Here is a 10911-nt window from a genome sequence, read left to right as displayed (position 1 = left end):
TATCTGTGCTGAAAAGGCGGTCCCTTTCCTCACTCACCACTACAGACGTCTTCATATGGCTTGCCACTGCCATGTACTTTTCCTCCAGTAAAAAATCTCTAGTGTTTGCAGCATGCAGTATAGGTATAAAAAAGTCATAGCCTTCTTGATTCCATCTTGGTACCACAACAAAACATCCCAAGTAACATCGCCAACAGAATTTTTTGTGTTAAATCACTAGTCGACTTAGCGTTTTACTTTCAACAACAAGCAGTGTTCGGGAAAAAATGTGTCTAATATCGTGTCATTTTCTATGTAAAAAAATGCCGGTTGAGGGCAAGGGGAAAAGGAGAAGTTCCACCCCAAAATAGAGAAAAATAGTATAAAAACTCCAAAAATACACTTAAAAGTTTCTTCTTGGCAAATTCAAGGAAAGGAATTTTGTATGTTTAGAAAAATGATTTTTCCCGAACATTGAGAGCAAGGTAAGTAATGTAGTGAAAATAATATGTGGAGATTTTGAGCCAGTAGTATGTTCCTACGGTTTAGATTAGTGTTTCAAAAAAGTGAACCTCAGCTTAGAGGGCTAACCCATAAGACCCATAACGGTGTTTTTAAAGGGCCCATCCATATATTTATGCAGGCCTCATACCTTCATTTAAGAAAAAGCATCCGCATGCAAAATGAAGGCAATTACCGCTGCAGTTTCTCTATGGGGTATTTTTCAACCACCCCTGACATGGAGGTTCCGCCTTTACAATTGTTGATACCTGATTACCTAGTCATTCTCTTCATACTATCAATATCATTTTGTGTACTACTACAGTCTCACATGGAGTAGACTCCCTACGCGTGGGAATATGGGACGTGCACACTAATTGCAATTGGGTCCTTTAAAATTCTTATGTCCTTTAAAGTAATGGGGCTATATGGGGGAGCCCTCTTTACCTTGAGCTGGTTGAAAAATCAACACAACCGGTTGAAGGCAAGGGAAGAAGGAAAAAATCTCCTTGGAAAACTTTAGAAAATAGAGTAAAATTGCAAAAACTATTGATTCTTTTGAAAAATTTCCTCTTTGAATAACCCTAAAGGGGATTTTGTATGTTTGTGAAATTGATTTTCTCATAACATTGTTTCAAGCTCAAGAAATCATAAAACTTATACACTTCTTTATCTAGCTTGTCCCCACAAACAACAAGGAGAGCTCTCTAATGCTAGGTACTCTCAACTAGTAATTGATTATGTTTTTCTCATTAATGTTTAGGTCCTTGGTTGGGGTTAATCACAGAGGATTTTGATGTCAATGATCTTCATGGTGATGAGAGCAAGAGCACGTACATTGGCTTGGGGTCATTGAATGAAGTAGATGCTCACATAGCTAGCCAGGAGGCAAACTTGACATTGGCTCCAATTTTGGTTCCATGGGGTTAGTCATCATGGGATTTGATTTGGATCGTGGGATTAGTTTTCAACAATGGAAAACCCGCTTGCAGTAATGTAATTCGATCTAAGTAATAAGAATGTCTGAAGAGACTTGCTCGATTATTTTGTTGCTCGGAAATACTCGCTCGCCAATTCGTATAACTCATAAACATGATCTTGAGTTGTTGCTAAGCCATCACAAGCTCACCATAAACAAGAGAGATGTAATGCAAAATAGACTTATGTTTATTTGTTCATGAAATGAGCTTTAAGTAGCTCTATAGCCTTGCACCACTTCATGTGGGATAATTCCACTCTTCTCTCCTTGACTCACAATTTAGGACTCTAGGAAAAATCTCACACCTTACAATCCTCCCCTTGAGGTTTGGACTAGGAAAATACACTGAAGGTTCTTATCAACTAAGGATGACACATGATATCCACTAAGGATGTCAATACAAGAGGAATCCTCCCCTTGAACTTAGGGCTACAACTTGATGAAGAAAGACAACACTCCAATTTAGGAGCACAAACAACATACATCCCCAATCCAGGAGACAATCAACATAACACTCACACTCCAATACAGGAGTTAAAAAACAACGCTCTAATACAAGAGAAAAATTCTAAAAAATCTATGCTTCGCTCTAATCCAAAAGCACCTTCGCCTTCTTTAATGCTTTGTCTTCAACTACTTCATGGTTTTTGTCTTCATATCCTCCCTTGAACAAGTGCTTCTTTCCCACTTGTGTTGTGCAATCAGGCTTTGCTGAAAAAAAAATGCAATGCAAAAATACTGATGTAAAAGAATTGCTAATGCGGATGCTAATGATGTTGTTGACGGTTTCCCCTCCCCTCAAAGTGAATTTTGAAATTTTTCCATGGTGCGTTGGAGCGGTCTTTGCACTTGGAGACTCTACAAGAGTGTGTGGACTCCGCACAATAACACAATTGCCTTATCCTCCTTTATGATGGATGTAATGACATACATTGAAAAAATTGTGCTTGGCTACAAGATTTTTTATTTTAAAGTGTTCTTTAAAATTTCCCTTCATTGTGAAGTACCTCTTCACATAAGTGAAGTCACATAGAAATGATGAAAGAACTTGGTCTTTCTTTGAATGTTTGCGTGATGAAGGCATTTTGATGCTTAGGTGTGCTCCCTCTTTGGATTCTTGTAAAAAAATCCTTATGTTCTTGAAGATCGATGTCTAGTCGTAGAGCTCTCTGGAAGCTTTTCAAACCTTTGATTTGCTCAATGTAGCTCCCTCCCCTTGAATGTCGAAGCTTGTGGAGCTTTGAAATCTTGATACCTTTTTGATTAGGTGCGCGAAGGTTGGCAGCTCTTAGCTAGAGTGGCAAGCCTTAGAAGGAGCTTCACATTTGATGTGTAGCCTTAGAGCTGCTTTTGACCATAAGATTAGTGAGCTCGGTAGGAATTGACTCTAAATTTGATCTTCAAATAAGAATGCTAATGCCCACTGCGCTTAGGCTGGGAGGCGGGTTTGTTGGCACGAGTAGGCTTGTGCACTTAAGCAAGGCAAGCATGTGCCACGATGTCTTCAAGGTGTTGGCAAACCATAGAAGCGAGGCCAGCCGAGGGGTGGGAAAGTGTCATGGGATTAAGTTCATGGCCTTATAGTGCTCTGTACTCTGCAAAGCGACATGCATGACATGAGTCAATAACGACGGTTGATGACGAGATGAAAAAAAACCTATGCAGAGGATATGCAGCAGGTCGAAGCGGTGCTGAGGGAGAAGATTATGACGAGGCTGTGTTACGGTGGTTGAGTAGGTCCATAGAAAAAAAAATGCTGTAGATGTCTGCGCGCGAGTAGCTAGGCATAAGGCAGGCCCGACGGCGTTATAGGCGCTAATGAAGTGCGAAGCAGTGCTCTAGATTTAACCCCACCTCTAAATTTTGAGATATAACTCTAAATTTTGAGATTTACCTCTAAATTTTATAATTGAAGGTGAGAAAACCCTCAAAGTTTGAAAAAAATTAGTGTAAAGACCTTCAGATTTAGTGACTTTACCTCTATTGTTTCTAACATGTAGGTTTGACAAGTTTTTGGAAAAAACTTTTTTTTGAGAACCGGTGAGAAGGGCGTGTCCATCCAATTCGGGTGTGTGGCCCTCCCTTTGACCTTGCTCCCTCCTAAAATTAGGAGGTTCTCACGTGTTGCAAAAGACAAACCTCCTTGCTTTTGGTGGTTGAGCAATAATGCTCCCCCCCCCCCCCCCCCCCAACACACACACACACACACACACACTCTGATTCTACACTCACACAAAAAAAATTCTTTAAGTTTCTAAAGACCTGCAGAAATTTCCAAAGATTAACCATTGGGTTTTCAAACTAATTGAGGATGTTAAAGCACATCGATTTCAATGATGTAGGACTCAAATGAAAGCTCTTATTGGGCACTATCTCCACACAAAGCAAGCGTTTTAATAATGAACAAGTGAATGGAGAAAAATCATGCAAAAAGTTGGCGTCAAAGTGCACTTTGAATGAGGGAATTGAATTAGTCAATTTAGCATAGAGGTAACGCTCTAATGCATCTGCTAATTGCAAGATAATGAAAAACTAATGCTCCCTAATCAAGCCTGCCTAATCCTTGGAGGGTAGTGGCCTCTTGGGTCTACCAAGGACGTGTCCACACATGAGTAGGTTAAAGCTCGATCAGTAAGAGGTGCAATTAGCTAAGACAGAATTCTAATCACTAACACACAAATGCATGACAACAAGCCTAGCTAGCACATCGTAGCTTTGACACCACTTGATGGGAATGAGATCGTGCTAGCTAGGGTGGATGAAAGAGAAACATCATGCACACAAGTGAGTGTGTGTTGGTTAGATTATCACTCAAGCAAATTAGGTTCCAAGATCAATTAACTTGGACTCATAAATACGACCTTGAGTTGTTGCTAAGCCATCATAAGCTCACCATAAACAAGAGAGATGTAATGCAAAATAGACTTGTGTTTATTCATTCATGAAATGAGCTTTAAGTAGCACTACATCCTTGCACCACTGCATGTGGGATAAATCCACTCTTCTCTCCTTGAATCAAACTTTAGGACTCTAGGACAAAGCTCACACCTTACAGATACCACCACTTTTGATTTTTGAGGACGAAAAAGCTTCTCCAAGAGGGGAGTAATGTCATGCCAAGGACAACCCTGGGGGGTCACGGACCTGGGCCAAGGGTCGACTGCTAGCTGGGTAGGGAACCCTAGAAGCCAAGGCCTATATAAAGGGCGATAGGGAGAAGGGTTCTCCTAAGCAGTTCCCTAGGGCCTTTCATAAGGTTTCACGTTCATCGCAGTCACAACCCCCTCCCATTGTCTTTACGACATCCCCAAGAGTCCACAATCCCCTCCATTGTCTTTACCGCGTCCCTAGGAATCCACAATGCCATATGTTCCACCCTCGAGCAAACAACCACTATTACTATATACATGTGGTAGTGATGTGTGTGAACACACTTATGACCACCGGGGCAGTTTTTCACTCACTAGAAGGTTTTTCCCCCAATTATCTTTCCATTGCACACTAAGTAATATGATCTCTATTGTGTGCCTTGAGCTTCCTTCATCTTCTCCAAGCTGTGTTTGTTTTTTTGCAACCCTAATTCCAACAATTACTATCAAAGCAGGTTGCATCCTCCTGGGCTTAGTCGCTAGCAACTTCAACACTTGCCTGCTCATTTTCTCCAATATTTGTGAGATTTGGCGAGCATCAACATGTCAACAAATACTTCGGCCATGGTCATAGAGCTTAGTATGCTTATATTCTTTATTCAAGCTCATTTCAACCTCTGTTTCCACTACAAGCAGTGCTACAGAGGCAATTTTGTCATTTTGTGCAAAATTTATGTCAGTGCCATTTTTTGCATAAAAGGTCCCTTACAATCTTGTACGGTTTGTTCTATATATCACATGTTGTTCCTACTTTGTTTCTCCTTTTTTCGAGCAATTCTCACATCAGGTGCAACATTTTTCATGGCTGAAACTCTTAACTAAGGTTGCAACGCAATAGACGCAACTGCAATGTGACAACCGAGGAGGAAGTAGGAAGTGGGAGAAGGAGAGAAGTGAGCGCCATTAGCTCACGCTGTGTATTTCATTATCCAAAAACTTAATAATAACTTTACAAAATTGGCTTTGATACCTTAGCCAAGGTTTTTGGTGGTCAAAAGTAATTATCTAGGAGCTTTAACTAAAGACAGGTTGATACAATCTGGAAGCTTGTAGCCCCGGCTCATCGATTACAAAGTTTATCCGAAAAATAGGAGTTACAATATTCTCGATTCATCAAAATAATAAATGTTTTACAAAGAGAGCTCCGAAAAATGGTATCTGGGTTAGCTTGCTACTAACTCTCTCTCTCTCTCTCTCTCTCTCTCTCTCTCTCTCTCTCTCTCTCTCTCTCCCCATGTGGTTACTTGATTTGCATTGATGGATGCCTTTGGGAGGAGGCAAGTACTGCAAGTGCAAATTGTGTAAAACAAAACTATTAATTACCCATTTTGTGAAATTCTAAGCCTTCACATAGAGTAGTAACTTCTTGTAAAGAGCTTGGTATTAGCATTTCTTGTTGCATGTACTTATAATTTTGCATCATAATGAAAAATATCTTTTTTTTGGGGGGGCGGGGGGGGGGGGGACTCATAAAATATGGCCCTCTGCATTGTGCCAATGCCTCATGTTTCTTGTCTTGAGTGTCTACATCATTGAATTATCATGAATAATAGTGCATTTGTTGATAGATTTATTATTTGTAAGTTACAATTTAGTTACAATGGTATGAGAGCTTTAACATACCACACTATAGCAATGGTGTCGTTGCCTTCACCTGCGTTTGTACAACGAAACTTTCCAAAGTGTCCATGCTCTTGCCCTCACTCTCAACTTCCAAAACCACATAGAAAATTTAACTCATTGGCATGTTCTTTTGAACTTACCTCCCATACATCATTTCCCTTAGGCATTGGCTCCCATTAGGAGAAACTTGGACTCAATTTTGGGCCACGCCAACTCAGCATAGAGAGAGGTAATTATGAAAAATACAAAAGTTTTTTTTTTGGAATTCTATTTCTCATAGTACATAAGTAAAAGTTTACTCAATTACTTAAATGCATGCTCGTACACAATGCTTTTCAAGAGCCCAACTTCTATGTACACAAAAATCCATGTCTGTGAATCTTATGAGTGATGTGATGTGCGATGAGAGAAAACACATAAGAGTTGTTTTCAAAATACAAAATGAGTTCTACCAAACAACGAGCGAACTTATCCAAGCAAGCTCAGAACCGAGCAAAGTTATTAAGGGATCTACTCAAGTATATGTATACTTCTTCTCCAACGAGCGAGAGAGAGAGAGAGAGAGAGAGAGAGAGAGAGAGAGAGAGAGAGAGAGAGAGAGAGAGAGAGAGAGAGAGAGAGGTTTCTCTAAACCCAAACAATAAAACGGTTAGCCCCATTGCTAGTAAAAACATATTGTTTGGAAACTTAGAAATACTTTATGTAGAAAGTTCTATAAGTAAATGGACCATGTTTTGAAGTTAGGTCACCATTATAAAAATCTAGTAATCATGATACATGTCATCAATTTTACTATTAGTATAAGTATCAACAAGTGCAAAGCATATTGGTAAGTGTGATATGCGTGCTCATGCTTGGAGGGGGGGGAGGGGACTATGTATAAATTGTGTATATCATGTGTGTTTAAGGACTATTTCTATAATCCTTTATCTGTGAATTTTTTACAAATAAAATACAGCCTTTTTCTATTTAATCTGTAATTTTTTTTCCAATTCCATTTTATGGTACCCTTATATATGTGAAAATGTGAGGAAAAAAGATATTTTATAACTTTTTTGTTGCACTCATGTGAGAGTCACATAATTATCAAGTGACCCCTCCAAGTATACGTGAAACAAAACACAAATTTACTAACGCATATATCATGTGATTGTGCATTAATTCTCTCAGAGTTCTTTTTCTTAACGAAACTCTCTCTTAGGCTCTTCCCTTCCCTTCCCTTTAGAGTAGGACTTCAAGACTCATCAATAGAGCTATGAGGTCTCTTGTGGAATGTTCCTATGGCGTTAAAACGTCTCTTCCTCTTCTCTCTCTCTCTCTCTCTCTTTGAATCATTGCTTAATCAACTATTAATCTATAAACATGAGTAGCTGTTAAAGCCTGCAAACCTTTATTATACATCATTTGTTTCAGGTTATTTCTTCATTAGTAACACAATAGTGTGGGCAACAATGCTATGATTCTCTCCCAAGCTATCGACCTTTTCATGGCTTTTGGCCTTTATATTAACTACTTAAGGATCTATGTGTAACATCTCATAGAGGTTCAATTTTATGGTCTCCTTACGGGGACTCAACTTTGGCCTTTGTAATATGAGGATGGAATCCAAATTGACCATAGTATATCTCGCATCATGCATCAATTGAACAACTTCTTTCACAAATATTGAGGATACGACTCCTTTCCATTTTGAATTATTGTTTGGAAAAATATTTTAGATGTAAGGATAGAGCATCCACCACACAATGGAAAAGCACATCACCTTTAGAATATGCTTCACATCCTTGGTCATGTGGAACATTCATGTAACTACCAATTATAAGAGGTAAACTCGGCTCCAATCTGTGAAGATCAAAGCCATACCCTACTCTAAAAAGTAGTACAAGAGCCTTCCTCACATCTGGAGCAACAGTTTCAGCAAGAGGGCCGGAAGCCGCTGCAAAGACTTTGCATATTAATTTGTTTGCGACAAAATTTAGTCCGTTTTGAGTTTGCACATGATAAGGTGGTATGAAAACATTGCTAGCTACATGAGGGAAAAAGGGTTGCATCGTATTGACAACGCACTGTATAAGAGATGATCATGTCCGTCCACCAAGAAGAACGCTGCTAACCGAGAGAAGATGCTTACCTTCTAGTGATGTGATCATCCAAAAGCCATTGACCCTCCTCATCATACCTGGTTTTTTCAAAAATAAAGAGGAGGTATGAGCTAAGGGGTCGTGCTTGAAGCGCATAGTGACAGACTAGACTCGTGATCAAAACAGAAACCTCCCTTGGGAAAACCTCCCTTGGGAATGTTGGGTGATGATGCAATTGTCATCTTTGCTATGGTCGATTATATGCACCCTATGCAACGATTGGGCCGCTAGGTTTATCTTTGGTTTGCACTCATGATAACCAATCCATCTTGCAAACAACAATAGAATACTCTGTGGTACGGAGCCCTTGAAGGTTACTGACAATAGATGTAGCATGTATGCACTATTTAGATCTCTGATCTCTCTCTCTCTCTCTCTCTCTCTCTCTCACACACACACACACACACACACACACACACACACACACACACACACACACACACACACACACACACACACACACACACACACACACACACACACACACACACACACACACACACACAAAACTCTCTGAAATAGCCCGCGTCGGCGTGGACTGTTTCAAAGAGTTTTTCTTTTTGAGAAAAAGAGGGGATAACTAATATGCACGCACTGAGCTCGCCATTTGAGCAACACTAAGGATGCGTAGTATGTAGGCAATGAGTGCGCCATTTTTGCAAGTGCTTCTCTCTCGCTCACAAATAAAAGAAAAAAAACTCTCTGAACCAGTCCGCGCCGGCGCGGACTGTTTCAAAGAGTTTTTTTTCTTTTTTGTGAGCAAGAGAGAATATGTAATTTGCAGGCACTGAGTGCGATTTTTGAGCAGAACTGATAGGATGCATAATATGCAAGCAATGAGAGCACCATTTCTACGCACTAACACATAATATGGAGGCAATTAGTGCACCATTTCTACAAGCAGTGTTCTCTCTTTCTCTCTTAAAAAAACTCTCTCAACCAGTCCACGCCCATTTTAGAGAGAGAGAGAGAGAGAGAGAGAGAGAGAGAGAGAGAGAGAGAGAGAGAGAGAGAGAGAGAGAGAGAGAGAGAGAGAGAGAGAGAGAGAGAGAGAGTGGGGATACATATATGTAGGCAATGAGTGTGCTATTTTGACTGTTTGCACCGGCGCTAAAAGCATGAGCAAATGTTCGATGGCAGAAATTGAAGTCTAACACCCCGAGGGAGTCCACATCTATCATCATCTCCAGGTCCCGATGCCTCTGGCTCAACTTGAGGGTAAGCATCCTCCGTCACGCCCATTGAAGCTCCCCTGGCTACAGACCCCTACACACAACACCTTCATCATGGATGCCATTTTTTTGCTGAGAATAGAACGACAAAATGCTTTGCACCTCAATATCATCATGCAAGACGTTATTAGATCGCCATTCACATCCTTGCCCATCTACTCCAACATCACGATGCTTGCCACCATGCAATATGCTATGATCGCTGCCAGGTGGTGGCAAAGATTCGGGTGCAGGATCCAAGCAATCTTTGGATGAGGGAATTGTCAAAGGCACATGTGGTTTTGGCATAGAGTACTATGGTGGCGGCTAATGAGACTTGGTGGGGTGGTTTATTGTAGAGATAAGAAGAGGGTTAAACGCAGTGTGTGTGTGTGTGAGAGAGAGAAAGAGAGAGAGTGTTCCACAAGTAAAATTATGGGGAATGCAGAGATGGAAAGACTGCAGATATGTCTGTCTAAGGTTTGGGATTGAGCAGTCGCAGTACGAGAGAGAGGGAGAGAGGGAGAAAGAGAGGGAGAGGGAGAGGGAGAGAGTTCCAGAACCACCACCACGGCGGTGATGGCACCAGCCTTTCGCTTTAAGAGGTAAAGGGGTTTCTGGAGCTTGTGATCCTACATCAGTTTGTCCTAAAGCTCCTTGTGTCACCCTCCCATGTGAATCAATCCCAATAATTAAAAGAGAATTGCAAGCCCAGGCCTCACCGTCACTCACGTCCAGCTGTCAGCTGTGTGCTGCCATCCTCAAGCGAAGTCGATTCCATGAACCTCTTTATTATTTCCTTTATTTTCCGAACGTCCAAAGCTTGACTTCAGTGCCGTAGGCTCAAGAAATAGTTGAGAATTTAAGTAGGGTGGTCTTGGTGCAAGAACAAGTTGGTGAGAGAGATACACATACTCGCTACTTTAAAAAGAAAAAGACTTTTTTCGAAGATGCTTTAGAATCTCCCACTCACTCAAACTTTGCACTGCACGCACTCATCAAGGAGCAGTGCAGTTAGCTAATATTCATGTCGTCCCCCCACCCTCTGCCTCTGCCTCTGCCTCTGCCCGCGTCTTATATTGGCCCCTTATACCCTACTGTGTCTCCAAATGGCTTCTAATTTTCCTTGCCCAAACCCTTCAAAACCAAATTTCTCAATGAATAGGGACCCTGATATTTGCCTTTCCCAAAGTGGCACCATATTCTTGGTTCTAGAAGCCAGGAACTCAATCACCCCTTAGAGGGTAGTACCCTATGGGGTACTAAGGCATGTGCGCACTAGGATTTCACTTTTTTTAGATTGTTCAAAACAGAGCACCACCTAATAG

The 10911-nt window shown here is 40.8% G+C and overlaps 1 pseudogene; it reads right to left on the bottom strand.

The window, feature by feature from the left end:
* Positions 1 to 7645: 7645 nt before the first annotated feature.
* On the bottom strand, positions 7646 to 8282 carry LOC147419694 (2-C-methyl-D-erythritol 2,4-cyclodiphosphate synthase, chloroplastic pseudogene; annotated as a pseudogene).
* Positions 8283 to 10911: the final 2629 nt, after the last annotated feature.

Source organism: Adiantum capillus-veneris, chromosome 29, assembly GCF_014529385.1.
Source record: "Adiantum capillus-veneris isolate H3 chromosome 29, ASM1452938v2, whole genome shotgun sequence".
Classification (NCBI taxonomy): domain Eukaryota; kingdom Viridiplantae; phylum Streptophyta; class Polypodiopsida; order Polypodiales; family Pteridaceae; genus Adiantum; species Adiantum capillus-veneris.
The sequence above is the reverse complement of the archived record's forward strand: the minus strand, read 5'-3'. Positions and strand labels throughout refer to the sequence as shown.